General features: G+C 27.8%; 2 pseudogenes; one reads left to right on the top strand and one right to left on the bottom strand.

Annotated features, from left to right (window-relative positions):
• The first annotated feature begins 2,735 nt into the window (after positions 1 to 2,735).
• On the top strand, positions 2,736 to 4,871 carry LOC131178697 (L-type lectin-domain containing receptor kinase IV.1-like; annotated as a pseudogene).
• A 4,012-nt stretch (positions 4,872 to 8,883) lies between these two features.
• Positions 8,884 to 10,195, bottom strand: LOC131178412 (putative L-type lectin-domain containing receptor kinase V.2; annotated as a pseudogene).
• Between the last annotated feature and the right edge of the window lie 5,332 nt (positions 10,196 to 15,527).

Raw genomic sequence — 15,527 nt, 5'->3', positions numbered from 1 at the left:
TGGTAGTGAAGAGGGATTAGTATTATTTTCTACTGAATCCCATAAATCAAAAGCTTGTAACTATGACTTCATTTTGATAGCTCATATTTGATAATTTTCCCCTGAAAAAATAGAGGGTGAAGACAAGGAGAAATTGATTGAGGCCATTGGTGAATCAAGGACTTAAAGGTTTGCCCATAGGATAACTGAGACTCTGATATCAACAAAAATTAGTACAGAAGAATAAAGAACATTTTTATTGAATAGAAAGAAACTATTTGTACAACTCCATAGACAATCTTAATTGATGTGTTGTTTATATAGCACTTAGATCTAACAAAATAAAATAAGAATCTCATCTAAATCTCAACTATTAGTTAAGATTATATTACTACTTAAAATTTGAAATGTAACAATTTAAAAGTGAAGACTAAATCAAATATATTTGAATTAGATTCTAACAGCAAGGGATCATACTAGGAATCCATGTGGTTGGTCTCTTAGAAGATATCAAGGGATTGTAGACCCTCTTGTGTTGGAAAGTCTGGCATGTAGAGAGGCTTTACAGTTAGCTGCGTCTAAAAATTTCAAGCAAGTGATTTTTGAAGGAGACTCCAAAATGGTTATCTCAGCTCTACGAGGAGGGTTAGTCCCATTGGAAATTTCCAACATGCTGCAGGACGTAATCAACCTTACTCAAGCTCTACAGGAGGTATCTTTCTCCTTTATTAGAAGACAATGTAATGTGGCTGCACTTAGCCTTGCCTCTAAAGCACTGAGAGACGAGTCTTTCTTTGTTAATCCTCTTACCCAATGCTCTTTTCTAATATCTGAAATGCTTGTTTAAGTCTATCAATGAATTATTACCTTTGAAAAAAAAAAAGAAAAAACTAAAGAGAAGAGTTTAAGATAAACTACAGTTTGTTAGGGGTAAGTACAAAATAAATCTTATGAAATATATTCCAAGCACTCAGTCTTGTCTTAACTGTCCATTATCTGCTTACTTTTTCTTATATTTATCTCTTAACCACTCATATTTATCTATTAATTTATTTTCAGATCTTTAATTAATTAAATTAAATTAATGAAATAAAACTAATTCAATTAATTTTATAGAAAATTAATTTAATTAATCTTAAGTTTAAAAATAATTAATAATTTATAAATTAATATATATATATATATATATATATATATATATATATATATATATATATATATATATATATATAAAAGAAAATTTTAAAAGTTTGGAGGCGCTCCTACTTGCTTTCTCTCTCCACCACTTGAAATAATCCTTTGAAATGATTAATTTTTTTTCCTTTGTTTAGAACAAGCGAGGCAGCTTTTAGGCTTGTCGTTTGTTTTTAAACACTGCACTTAAGTTAACGAACTCTTTTCTACTTTAGAAGATACCAAACTCTTTAAAAAAAAAAAAAGGCCCAGGAATCGGAAAAACTTGGCATTAAATTTGAATTAAGTTTGATGGAACAACAAGGGAAGTACCATAGTAAAGAAAATGGTAAAATAATGGGATTGATTAATATTTCCTGGGGTTTCTTTTCCATGGTCATTTAATTTCTCGACAATTAAGCTCCCTTGTAACATTTCAATGCCATTTTTTTCTTCCCCAATCAAAATCATAAAAACTAATATGTGTCAATCTTCTCTTCCACGTGATAAAGAAAGTTATAAAATAATCAAGAATGATAAAGACCTTCAAAACTGAATCTTCATCAAGCCCAGCGATTTCTTGTAACCATAAGAAAGTTTAAAGAAAAATATTATTGTTAAGGATTCTCTTGAATGATTAAGAAGTGCCTTAGATCACATTTGTATATTTATTTTATTTTTAATTAAATAGTTAAATAATATTTAAATTTAATAATCTAAATAATAATAAAATTTAAAATTGACGTGTATTTTTATACTTAATTATAATTCTGTGAAACTGATAACGCTCTCATCATTATATCATCTATGACAATTTTGTGCACTTGTAAAAATTAGCCTATTAAATTTTTGACACCATTGGCGTTATATTTTCTTTATAAAGGCAGTAATTTGAATCCTATTTTTTAAAGAGCTTATGCAATAATTATTAAAAAATTATTATGTATACCTAATATATCATGTCATACGTATAATATGATGCTCCAAATAATAAAGTTAACAATCACCAGCATAATTCATAAATAATTTTTGTTTTTAAAAAATAAAGAAGTGCAGTATCAGAGTAAAACTAATTAATTAACAACTTAATGAATTTGAGGCTAACTTGTCTTCGTTTTATTAAATTTATACATTAAACCATATATATGAAGTGCATATTAGACTGTGCTATAATTTGATCACTAATTATTATGTCAATGAGTAAAATATATATATATATATATATATATATATATATATATATATATATATATATATATATGCACAGAGTGAATTGATCCTATTTTATGTTTTCAATCTGCCGCTAATCAAAAGTCGTCCTGTAACTTAATGGCATCTGACGTCAGAATTATTAGTACCCAAGAAACTTCAATGTTTGTGCTCGCGGCATAACTGACAGATTAGCTGAAACGTGGAAAAAAAGGTCAATGGAATTAATGTAGTGTTGCCTCGTGGAATTGACTACTCTACCCATTTTCGCTGCTTGCTACCTTTGCGAATTTCATGGTCAGATGCAAGCAGCCTAAGAGGGTTAAAAAAAACATTTTAAAAGAAGAAATTTGGTTTATGCGAGGGCAAAAGACATGTTATTCAAAGCAGTCCTTTTGGTGTCCCTCTTGGTCTGCTTAGCAGCTTCCGACGATCTCAGTTTCCTCTACCATGGCTTTCGATCTGCTAATCTAAGCCTTGATGGTACGGCTGAGATCACCTATAGCGGCCTTCTGAGGCTTACCAATCACACCAGGCAGCAAAAGGGTCACGCCTTTTTTCCACACCCAATAACTTTCAAGAACTCAAATGGCTCTGTTTTCACCTTTTCTACTACCTTTGTCTTTGCTATCGTACCTCAAATTGCAAGTGTTATTGGTCAAGGGATTGCCTTTGTGATTGCACCAACAAAAGGCCTCCCTGGATCTTTTGCCGGCCAGTACCTTGGGCTGTTTAATGAAACCAACAATGGTAATGATACCAACCATGTTGTTGCAGTGGAGCTTGACACCATCTATAGCTATGGCAGTGAATTCGGTGATATCAATGATAATCATGTTGGAATAGATATTAATGGGTTAAGGTCTTCTGAAGCTGCCCCAGCAGGATATTATACTAATTCCAGCGGTAGGCTCACAAACTTGACCCTTGCTAGCAGCCATCCAATGCAAATTTGGGTGGAATATGATGGTGCAACAAAGCAACTTAACGTCACTTTAGCTCCGATTAATATTGGTAAACCCAGTATTCCACTTCTGTCTGTAGTTCTTGATCTGTCACCATTCCTGCAAGATACCATGTACGTTGGTTTCTCATCATCTACAGCCTCTGTCCTAACATCTAATTATGTATTGGGTTGGAGCTATAAGATGAATGGCCAAGCTCAAGCACTAGATCTTACTCAACTTCCTAAGCTTCCGCGAATTGGACCAAAGGAGAGATCAAAATTTCTAACCATTGGGGTGCCCACAATTTCTGTAAGTGTGGTTTTCATAGTAATATCAGGTTTAGTTTATTTCATAAGATGGAAACGGAAGTTTGCAGAAGTGCTTGAAGATTGGGAGCTTGACTATGGGCCTCACAGATTCAAATACAAGGATTTGTACATCGCCACTAAAGGATTTAGAGACAAGGAACTATTGGGTAGTGGCGGATTTGGTAGGGTTTATAGAGGGGTGTTGCCATCTTCCAAGATTGAGATTGCAGTAAAAAAGGTGTCCCATGAAACAAGACAAGGAATGAAGGTTTTGTAGCAGAAATTGTTAGTATTGGTCGGCTTCGTCACCGGAACCTAGTGACGCTCTTGGGCTATTGCCGGCGCGAAGGAGAACTACTTTTGGTCTATGATTACATGCCCAATGGAAGTCTGGACAAGTACCTGTATGACCAACCAAGGGTCACCCTGAATTGGAGCCAAAGATTTAAAGTCATAAAGGTGTAGCTTCAGGGCTGTATTATCTGCATGAAGAATGGGAGCAAGTTGTGATTCACAGAGATGTCAAGGCTAGCAATGTCTTGCTTGATGGTGAATTGAATGGAAGATTGGGAGATTTTGGCCTTGCTAGATTATATGACCATGGAACAGATCCTCAAACTACTCATATTGTTGGTACTTTTGGTTATCTCGCTCCTGAACACACTCGAACTGGAAAGGCCACAACAAAGACTGATGTATATGCCTTTGGTGCCTTTTTACTTGAGGTTGCTTGTGGTAGAAGGCCAATAGAGCGAAGAGAACAAGCAGATGATGTAATCTTGCTTGATTGGGTGTTTTCCTTCTGGGTCAGAGGTGAAATTCTTGAGGCCAGCGATCCAAATTTGGGTCCAAATTATGCACCAGAAGAGGTGGAATTGGTGTTAAAACTTGGTTTATTGTGTTCACATGCAGTTCCTGAAGCTAGACCAAGCATGCGCCAAGTTCTGCAATTCTTAGAGTGTGATATTCCTCTTCCAGAATTGTCATCGCTTGGCCTCTCTGCGAGTGGCCTAACATTTGCACGCCCTGAAGGTTTTAGCGAATTTTCCATGAACATGGCACTCTCGCATTCATCTTCTGTAGCAGGGTCCCTTCTTTCAGGGGGCCGCTGATTTTCTTTCTTTCTTTCTTTCTTTTCTTTTTTTTTTTTTTTTTATTTTCCTTAACTTGATTTTATTTTCTAACTTAATCTTCCCTTTTCATCTGGCCTTGTATGTATTTGCTGATAATAAAGGTCATTGTCTTCCTGGTTGTATGGATATTAGGGAACCAAATAAAAAAGTTGTACAGCATCAGCTTTTTGTTCTACCAAACCTGAGACATAGATTTCCTCAAAATATTCCTGTAAAATTTGCAAATAAATAACTGCTAAATTCCAAGTTAAAACCGATTAAAAAAGAAAGCAAACCCAGGAATGGCTTCAAAAAATACCAAAACCATGGTGGCTTTAGAACAAATTGAAAAAAAAATTCTACGATCTTAATTTTGAACTTTCCTATCCCAAGTAGCAGGCTACTAGCTTTTCATCTAGGGCCAGTTTTTTTTTTTTTTTTTTAATTTAGCTTACGTTATTTGTACTCGCTATTAGTGTTTATAATTTAATTTTATTCATATATAATTTTTTTTATAATTTTTACTATATTGTATAAAATTAATATCACTTAATTAAAAAAATATATAATTTATTAAATATAAAAATTTTGAAAATTATAATATTTTAAAATATTAAATTTTATGAAATTTTATAATAAAAATTTAAAACAATTTTTAGGTTAAAAACTCTATCTTATAATAATAACAATAATAATTTTATCCCTGCACATTTTTCAATTACTCTCTTTATAATTTACATATAAATATTAAATGTTAAATTACATTTAATATTAATGTTAATTTAATTAATTTTATAAATAAACATTTATTAAATTAAAAATTATAAAATATCTATTAAATTAAAATTTATTTTATTTTAATTAGATTACATTCTAATGGAAAGTTATTTATTATAATTAAATTTAATTATTAATATGTAATAAATAAATAAAAATACCAATAATAACAATGTAATCTCAGTTTAGAGGAATTATCAAACTGAAATAAAAATTCTAATATTACCATAACTCTATGCCAATTTAGTTTTGTAATATATGCATATGATTTATTTAATTTTTATATTATTAATGTGTGATATTAAATTCTAAACTTTTAAAATTTGAAATTATAATTATATTAGAATTATAATTATAGTTGTAATTATAAAATTATAATTTTACATATGAATATTTTGCTATTGATAATTTTCTAATATAATTTTTAATCACAAATCAATTTGAGCAAACAAAAATAATAATTTTTTGAATTATATATATATTAAAATTTTGAATCATAATTGTATTAGAATTAAAATTATTGAAAAATATTAACAAAAAATTATAATAGTCAATTAAATGTAATCATTCATTGTACTATTAAATTGCTAGAGTATTTTAGCCAATCCCAATGCTTCATCTCTTTTGTGTGTGTGTCTGTATAATTCTATTTAATATAAATTAAAAATTAAAAAATTAAAGTATTTTAAACAAAAAAATATATAAAGTAAATATACTGATAAAAAGTTAAATTATATCGTTTAAAAATATATTGTTATAATTATATATTATATATTAATTTTATTATTTAATATAACTTAACTTACTCATATATTTACATAATTAAATAAAGTTAAATGATAATAAAAAAATTCAAAATTTTTATGTTAATTATTAATTTTAGTAAAAACTTTTAATTATATCAATTTAATCAAAAAATCTTTTCTAACTGTTTTCAATTTTAACAATAAATTTAGTTAAAAATAATTGAACTCATCAATTGATAAAAATAATTCAAAATTTTCATTTATTACCAATTTTAGCTGCTCTTTTTAGTTTTATTAATATATTCAATAATTTTAGTATTTTTGTTAATTTTAGCAAATTTCAATTTGATAAAAATTAATAAATTATATACATAATATTATTATATAAATTTTTAATTTTTTTTCTCTCTTTCTTTCTACTTATACTTTTAATTCACATCTTTTCTATCATTTTATTTCAAATTTAAGGTAAAAAAAAAAAAGAAATAAAATAAAATAAAAATAAAATATGAGCAAATAACAAATCAAAGTAAAAGTAATTATAATTTTTTAAATGATAAATAAATTAATGAAAATAATATTTTTATCAATTTGAGAATAATAAAATTGATATAAAAACAAAAAGATTAACTAACATTAACAATGTATACAAATATTTAAATTGTTTTTATCAATTAAATAATTTAATTAGGCTAATCGCTGAAATTAAAAGTAATGTCAAAATTTAAAATTAAATTGATAAAATTAAAATATTTGGCTAAAATTGAAAAAAATAAAGGTTTTAATTTTTTTTTTGAATCATTTTGATTTTTTTAGTCATTCATCCATTAATTAATAATACAAAATTTATATAAATAGACAAAAATTTGAAATAAATAAACATTTAAATTTGATATTATCATTTTTTTATTATATTTTAATATAAAATTAAATTTTATTTTTATTTTAAACAATTAATTATTCAAATCAAGTCTAAATATTTTTTATGAATAGTACTTTTAAAAATTTTTAATATATTTATAAATTATAATAGTTTATTGATATAAAGAATAAAATTAATTTGAAAATAAGACTAATTAATATAAAAATTCTAAGCACTTTTTTTTAATTTTATTTAAAATTTTTGTTATTTTATTAAAATTGTAATATTAGTATTAGTTTTATTTCATTTACTTAAATTGGTCAAAATTGAAATGCAATTATAATAATGTCATTAAAGGTTTCAATAATTTCTTTAATTTATTATATTGAATAATAATATGAGAATATAAAATTATTTATTTTTATTCATAATAAAAATGAAATAAATGAAAATATATTTATATATAAAAATAAATTTTAAGTTTGATTAAATTTATATTTTTATCGATATAAATAATTAAAAAAAGCTATAAATTTATAACTAAGTGTGTGATTATCTGCTTGAATTAGATTAAAAATTCAAATTCTTAATTCTAATACTTAGGTAATCCTAAGTTTTTATTTAATTATATACTTAACTTTTTAGTAATATCTTTGTAATTTTATTAATTTAATAATTAATTTTTAAATAATAATTTGAAAGATATTTTTTTCTCCAATTATTCCCCTCTTTTCTAGTTATATATATATATATATATATATATACATATTATTGAAAAAATAATAAAATAATAAAATTATAATTTTGATAGATTTTAAAACAACTAAAATAAATTAATATGAATAATATTCCATGTTCAATGTTTTTTTACTAATTTTATTAAAATAAATTGAATAATTTTATTAAATTAATAATAGTTATAGGATTATAATTATATAATTACTATATTAATAACTATAATATTTTTTTATTATAATTAGAATTATTATTAAAATAATATTAAAATTTTAATTTATAAATAATTGGAATATTAGAAATTAAGATTATTTGGTATTTAGTGACAAATATTTCGACACTAAAAGTTATTAGTGACAATATAATATATTATAGAATTGGTATCATTAAGGATTTAACAACAATTTTTTTGTCACTAAAAGTTTAGCAGTAATAATATTTGCAAGCCACTAATTGCTAAAATAATCAGCGACATATCTTTTTATCGCTGAATAGTATTAGCGATGAATTTATATGGATTAACAGCAATAAAATATTACTAACGACAAATTATTTATTTGTCATTATAAATGCAGTTTTTTTGTATTTTTAAATAATAGATAGATTAATTATATTTTTTATTTCTTAATTTCTTATTTTAATTAATTATTTCTTATAAAATTTTATATTTAATTAAAGTTAAAAATAAGTAAGATTAAGAATTTTAATTTTATATGAACTCTAAAAATTAAAAATTTATACAAACTTTAAAATTAATTTAAATAATAAAAATATAACTATAATTAATTTTAAGAACGAATGGTAATTTAGGCAAAGTTAATGTTCCTTTTTCATACATGTATATATAAATATAAATGTAGATCAATAAGCTTGCACACACACATATACAGAGTAATTTTTATGTCTACTTGATTGACTACACATGGCAGAAAATATAGTTCAAATGATGAACTAAAATCTTTGACTTGTGAAAACTATGAGCACTCCTTAAAAGCATTTCAAAATAGCTAGCTTGTTCTCTCTGTATTAGCACAATCAATGTCCCACTGAAATTAGTAATCCAGTGATTCTTAGGGATGGCATAGAACCATGTGAAATGGCATGACTATCAGACTCTGCCCTGTACTTTTGTTCTTGAATATGAGTATCAAAATTTTCAGGGAGAAAAGCATCGCCTTTCAGGTATATTAGAATCTGTAACATCTTTGGCCTAATTTATGCAAGATTATGTGAGCAAATTATTAGTCCAAGTTTCAAAACTAGTTCAACCTCCTCTGCATTGAAATTTTTGTTGAGTTTCGGATCTGTAGTACCCATGATCTTCCCTTCTCTCAAACATTCATATACCCAATTTACCATAATCACCTCTTCTGGTGATGCATGGGGCTCTATGTCCTTCTACCGCAAGCAACTTCCAAGCAAAATACCCCAAATGCATAAAAATTAGTGCATGTAGTTGCCTTGCCGCTTCTAGCAAGCTCTGGTGCTATGTAGCCCCAAATGTCGACTATATGAGCATCATGTGCATGTTTGCTACATCTTGCAAGCCTAAAATCACCCAATTTTCCATTTAATTCACCATCTAATAACACATTACTGGTCTTGATATCTCTATGAACTGTAAATATTTCTCTTTCTTCATGCAGTTAAGGAAGTGCTGAAGCTATATCTTTAATGATTTTAAATTTTTTATTCCAATTAAGAATAACCTCTGGCTTATTAAACAGGAATTTGTCAAGACTGCCATTAGGCATATAATCATAAGCCAAAAGAAGCTCACCTTTGCTTCGACAATAACCAACCACCCAAACCAAATTGGGATGTTGCAACTGACCAATTGTGCCAATTTTCGTAATAAATTCTCTAATTCCTTGTTTGGAATTGTGAAATATTATTTTCACAGCCACAAGGGCATTTGACATTAGCAACACCCCTTTATAGACCTTTCCAAATCCTCCTTATGAAAACTTCCTCTCACTAAAACCATTGGTGGTGACAGAGAGCTCCTCGTATGAGAACCTATGACATCCAAAATCAACCTCCCAGTCTTCAACTATCTCTGTGAACTTGGCCTTCTTGTTATAAATACAAATTAAATCATTATAGATTACATGATTAGAGAATATGTGTGCCTAGAAATACGCTTGTATCCATGATTTTCTATGAACAATCAAGAATAGAAGTGAAAGGGTAGGTTCACAGCTCTCAATATTCACAGCCTTCAAATTCTATCTGAATTCTATTTGATATTAAATGGGGTTATCAGTATATATATATATATATATATATATATAGGACTAAGAGTTGGGACCTCTTCTTTAGTGGGCTTATGGACAGCCTGACCCATTACAGGCTTGCCCAATCACATGACCCAATCCATTTAGATATTGCTAATTACTAAACTTATTATTTAATATCATTATTTAATTTATCAATGAGCCTAACAATTGATTATTGGTAATCCATATCCAAATACAAATAAATAATTTAATAATCTCCTACTTGGATAGCAGTAATCAATTTATTAAACTAAAAGAACAGATTAATAAAATACAAAACAATATCCAATAACAAGTAAGCAATTTAACCTATAAAATCCAGTTAATGAAATGGCAAACAAAATAACATTGAATCCGATAGGGAAAATAATATTATATATATGTGTCAACAAAATCTCAAAAATAAAAACTGAATTTAAATAGAATATGTGACAAGATATGTCCAAAAATAATGGTCTAAGCATTCCATATAAATGCTAACCCAAATGTTACATAAAATAGACTCCCACTAAACCAAAGTATCATCAAAAGTTTTCACTACACCCATATGCGCAACATGCTTCTGAAAAACACTAATGGGCAAAGCTTTGGTTAATAGATTCGTAATCATTCTGTCTGTAGTACACTACCAAAAAAGTGAGTATAGGGGACAATTTTTGGGGACCAATATTTTTTATGGTCCTCAAATCATAATTTTTTTATATTATAGGGGACCAATATATTTTTTGTCCCTAATTGAATTACTATTTAAAATTGGGGATGACTTTTCTATCATAATTAAAAAAAAAAAAATCTCAAATATAGGAGACAATTATATATTTCATCCCTGAAGTGTGAGTTAAGGGTACAAGTATAGGAGATGACAAAAATTTTTAGTCTCCAAATGTTAAAATTAGAAACATCCTAAGCTTTTTTACATAATTATATAACTATATATTCACTACAAGAATTATAACTTTTAACGACTAAGAATTAACGATAAAATTAAAATTTCCTTGTTAATAATTTATAAATAACGACCAATACTATAAGTGGTCGTAATTGTATTAATTTTTAACTACCATTATTATTCTCTTTTTAAAAAGTAATATATTGGTATTTTTTAATTTAGTTTTTCAATTTTAAGTCTTTGACGAGGGCAATATTACCCTTGTTAATGAATTATTTTATTTCTTTTAGAATTTGTTTTCCTTCTAGCGGGATTTTCTGTGTCATGAGTTCTTCAAATTGGTAACTTCCGCTCAAAACTAATTTCTCCTAATATTGCAGTCTTAACGTGTTCCTTTAGGGTTCTATAAAAGCAAAATTAATCTATTGTTTCTTAGGGTTAAAACTGATTGTTTCCAATTCTCGAAAGGTAGATTTGGAAGGCTCTGCCTGCTGCTAAGTGTGGATTTTGAAGAAACTAAGTCTAGGTTTCAGAGAATTTGTGTCTTTTATGGAAGATGGGCAAGGAAGCTAGCTACAAGAAGTCGCTATTGATTAGGCAAGGAATAGGTATTTACCTATATATATATTTGAATCTCCCTATTGTCTCTTTCTATTCTCATTCATTTTTCTTCACAAAAATGTACAAGCCAATATCCCAATTTGAGCCCGTTTTGATTCTCTCTCTTTCTGATTTTGGGAATTAGAAAGAGACCCACCTAGCTAACGAGGTTATTTGTGATCCCTTTGTGGAGATTTTGAATAGTTTTTTTGTGTTTTGGGGATTCATAGAACTCCATGAGTTTTCATCCAACATGTTGTGGCATGGGTTATTGAGTGTCAGGTGCAATTGAACTTCCTCTTCAATTTTCTACTATATATTATATTTAGATGTAGTTCTTCTGTCATTAATCTTCAAAGTGTTTGTTTTTTTGTCAAAATATATCTCCTTTTGATATTTGTTCATATGGAAGTGCTGCTTCCTGGTTATAATATGCATTTTTGGTGCTAACAAGAAAATAGTAATAGCTCGTTGAATTTTTGTTTCTCTAGGTAATTGTAATAGACTTGTTGAATTATACCCTTGTCCATTTAGGTGTTGTGGTTGTATGAAACAACCCAACAAGTCATTGAACTAATAAATTTGGAGAAGATTAGACTAATATAGTTCTTTTTATAGCAAGTGTTTAAACTCTTTATTTGTTGAACAACAGGCATACCTCCAATCTTGTCTATATTTATATTAACTAGCAGTGTTGGATCCACATGAAAGCCAGAAATTTCGATAGCTCTAATATGTTTTCATTGATTATTTTACTGTCTATTAATATAATATAATATTTTTACAATTGAGAGCTAAGAAAATATTATTTGGTAATGTTCTTTCTGCTTATTTTATGACAACCACGTTAATATTATAATAAAAATGATTGGTTTTCCCTTTTTAATTGAAAAATTTCTGGACTTTGGAAAATTTTGTTATTGCTTGCATTTGAAAAGCCTAGTGAATATAAATATAGATAGTTGTTATAACAGTTTTTTTTCGCTTTTAATTTTCATGCACTTGCTTTTAACTATTTTATATTGTCATGTGCCAAAGACAAACTATGTGACTATGTGCACATGTCAAACAAGCCCCTTTTTTAAGCAAATACAATTCTTTTATCAAATGCAGTCTGTACTCTTACAGTACAAAAATTTTGTAAATATTAACAGGCCTATTACCTATCAAAACCAAAATCCAAAAAAAAAAAAAAAAGAAAAGAAAAGAAAAGAGAAGAAAGAGAGACCCTTCCTTCTCATTGTGGATTTGTTTTACTATTTTGAACTATTATTTACATTAATTTCCTTGCACATATTTAATAATTCATTTGCTGCCAAGTGATATGTGATATTCTTGTCAGTTTTGGAATAACATTATATGCCATTTGAGATAAAGCAAGTAGTTCTTGAGCAAAACAATTGTTTTTAAGCTTCTAGCTAAACCAATTGATAAGGCCAGTTTGATGTATACATTTATCTATTCAATCTCTAACTTGAATATCATCCTGCAGACACATACAATATGAACTTGACTTTTCAATTTTGGGTTTTGTAGTTAGTTTTGTACAGAACTTTCATTACCACAATTTCTGTTACCAAATCAAGTTTCCAAACTTGTTATCTGCATAAAACGTTAGGAATAATAATAATAATAATAATAATAATAATAATAATAATAATAATAATAATAATAATAATAATAATAATAATAATAATAATAATAATAATAATAATAATAATACTAATCAGTTAATGCACGTACAACAAAATGACAGGACTAAATTGAAACCCTGACATGAAGAGTGTTTAGGATTTCTGGCTTAGAATGGTTTCCCTTCCATATAGTTACACTTACATTTGGGCATAATAAATGTTAACTAAAAAATGGCAGGACCTAATTCTAATCCTTTCTTTAAGGGCTAATTGTCATGTCTTGCCATCATTGTCATCTAGCTCAGACACTGTTTATTCTGAAAATAATATTGCTGATTTTCTTTATTAGAGAAATTCTGTATTGGCAATGCTCCTTTCTCTTTACTAAAACGTATATTGCTATTATTTGGGGACCTTCCATTCATTGCTCATACTCCACATTCATAATTGATCATGCAATACTATTATTGTTAACTAATAGCTAGCCCATTGCCCATGGACACTGGGTTGGATGAGGTTGGATGAGGTTAATCAAATTAATACTAATTCCCTTTTTGCAGTTTGCCAATGCTTATTATTTTATTTTTATATTATCACACTCAAATTCAAGATAAAGCATTATTTTTCTTGAAGGCCTTTATATATTTTTTACTAATTACTTTGGATCATATTAATGGCCTTATGTGCTACTCTTATTATACAATCTATAGTAGCCAATTAGGGGGATGTTGCCAGTGTGCAACAAATAAATCTGCAACTTTAGTACATACTTTATGCTATCATGCCTTTGAAAATTAATGGTAAAATGATAGTAAGCCTTGCTCTTTAGACTATGAAAGCTTGGGTGGCTTCACAAATAGACTAGATTTAAATTAAATATTTTAAAACTTTTTAAAATGGTAGAGGCTTGGCAAATCAGAACCTGCACTCATGCCCATATAGAATTCACTATGACTATATATATATATGAGACATTACTTTATAGGCAAATGTGTTATTAATCTATATGTTGACTTTTATGTAGGCTACAGGCCGTGAAAATTTGCTCAAGTTGCACAACTTAATTAGGAGGTTAGCTGTTGCAAAGGAGAAGGAACTTGCAAATTGTAAGGCTATTTGTAGTTGCAATAATTAATTCCATTTACATAAATTCTGACATAATTATTGCATAAGTGCATCCATGCTACTACTTAGGATTTCAACAATCTAGATGATTTTGTTTCATTGCCTATCTCATTAGTGATATTTCCCAATTAAAATGTGATCTTTTTTTTTATATACACTTTTTTCTTTCACTCTTTCCATCTCTTCTCTAATAATTCTCTTCCAATTTTTAATTGGGCTTATTTCAAAAGTGATAAGAAATTAAAAAGTGAAATGCAACATGAGATTGAAGATATCAACTTCAGAAGAGAACGAAAATCCCTCATAATAATAGCACTATTAGCCATGAATAAGACATCTGTACAATGAATATAGACTACCAAACCTAGTGACCATTTGAGTGGTTTATTAAGGAATGCCTATTGTTTTGCCATCCTTTATGCACATAAAGTAGAAACTAGCATCAATTTGACTCTCATCTTAAACTCTCAGCTATAAGAATTGCTTTAAAGCTGTAGTCAATGCAAACAAGAGAAATCTTGGCATTATCTTTTCCTAGGGAAAAGTACACTATCTACCTCTTTCAAAACCTTATGAAACAATCTAACATCAAATCACCTCTGTGAAATTTTGGACACATACTAGCCTATCGACACTATATTTCTTCACATTTATAGAGTCTAACTCATATTCTGTGGTTTGATAGCAAATACTTATTTGACTTATATTTGATGTCTTTTATTTTTTATTGTTTCCTTTCTTGGAATTCCTTCACATACTTTACCATGTATTAGGGGGAGGCCTTTGTATTTATGTTGTTTAAATAAATAAGTGATTATAAAAAATGTAGGAAAAAAATCAATAAATATAAGAAGTTGGGGGTTCAGATAGAGATTCAAAATTTAAGCACTAATGCTTAAAAAAAAAAAACTAGTAAATGTTGATGTGAGTGAATCAGATTTAAGTGCCAAGCTTTGGGTAGATTTCATCATTTTTCTTACTCTTTGACAGTCATTATGAGTGGGACTTCCTTTTCATGCATTCATTTTTAACTTTATTAATTTAACCCATAATATTTAATATTTATTTTAATTTCAAAAATTTAGTTATTAAAACTAAAATTAAAATTGATGTCAAAAATTTGATTTCTGATATAAATTAATTATAAAGACA

The sequence above is a fragment of the Hevea brasiliensis genome, chromosome 3 (genome assembly GCF_030052815.1).
Source record: "Hevea brasiliensis isolate MT/VB/25A 57/8 chromosome 3, ASM3005281v1, whole genome shotgun sequence".
NCBI classification, from domain to species: domain Eukaryota; kingdom Viridiplantae; phylum Streptophyta; class Magnoliopsida; order Malpighiales; family Euphorbiaceae; genus Hevea; species Hevea brasiliensis.
The sequence above is the reverse complement of the archived record's forward strand: the minus strand, read 5'-3'. Positions and strand labels throughout refer to the sequence as shown.